This window comes from Octopus bimaculoides, chromosome 3 (genome assembly GCF_001194135.2).
Source record: "Octopus bimaculoides isolate UCB-OBI-ISO-001 chromosome 3, ASM119413v2, whole genome shotgun sequence".
Classification (NCBI taxonomy): domain Eukaryota; kingdom Metazoa; phylum Mollusca; class Cephalopoda; order Octopoda; family Octopodidae; genus Octopus; species Octopus bimaculoides.
Window position 1 is genome coordinate 125,279,103 of NC_068983.1, and position 684 is coordinate 125,279,786.

Below are 684 nucleotides of genomic sequence, written 5' to 3' on the forward strand. Positions count from 1 at the left end.
ATATAAACACGTATATATATTAACACACACACACACACACACATATATATATATAAACATATGTATGTAACCATACACATGCATACACATGCACGCTGGGAAAGTGCTTTGATGATATCTCTAACTAATTTTTAACTTGTATGTATAACTGTGTATATTTGTGTGACAGTCGTAAAGGGAGAGAGAGAATGAAAGAAAGAGATGACAGGTGGAGATAGATTTTAAGACAGAATGAGTGACATAAGTGGAGAAAGCGCAATGAATCATTTATATTTGTGGTTCCTTATGTGTACGCACGCGTATGTATGGCACGTACATTTTCTTTAATTGCTCACTATATTTACAAAAGTAATTATCGATCAGGTTGTCAGCTATAGCAGTTATAGACGGCAATGTTAAAAAGCAAACCCGGATTTGCAATAAATAGCAACTACAGCGTGGCTGTATGTATGTATCTGAAAAATAAAAATTGATATAAATGCATGTAGACAAACTCATATACAAGTGCAAGTATGTATGTATGCATATCTGTATGCATGCGCGTGCATATATATATAGTTATATATACACGCGCACACACGTTAATATACATACACATATATATACACATATATACCTCAATGTGTGTGTATGTGTGTATATATATATATATATATATATATATATATATATATATATATATAT

At 31.1% G+C, this 684-nt stretch overlaps 1 protein-coding gene across 2 annotated transcripts in view; it reads left to right on the forward strand.

Annotated features, from left to right (window-relative positions):
• Positions 1 to 684, forward strand: part of LOC106875338 (FMRFamide receptor-like) — a 558,102-nt gene that overhangs the window by 842 nt on the left and 556,576 nt on the right. The window lies entirely within an intron of this gene.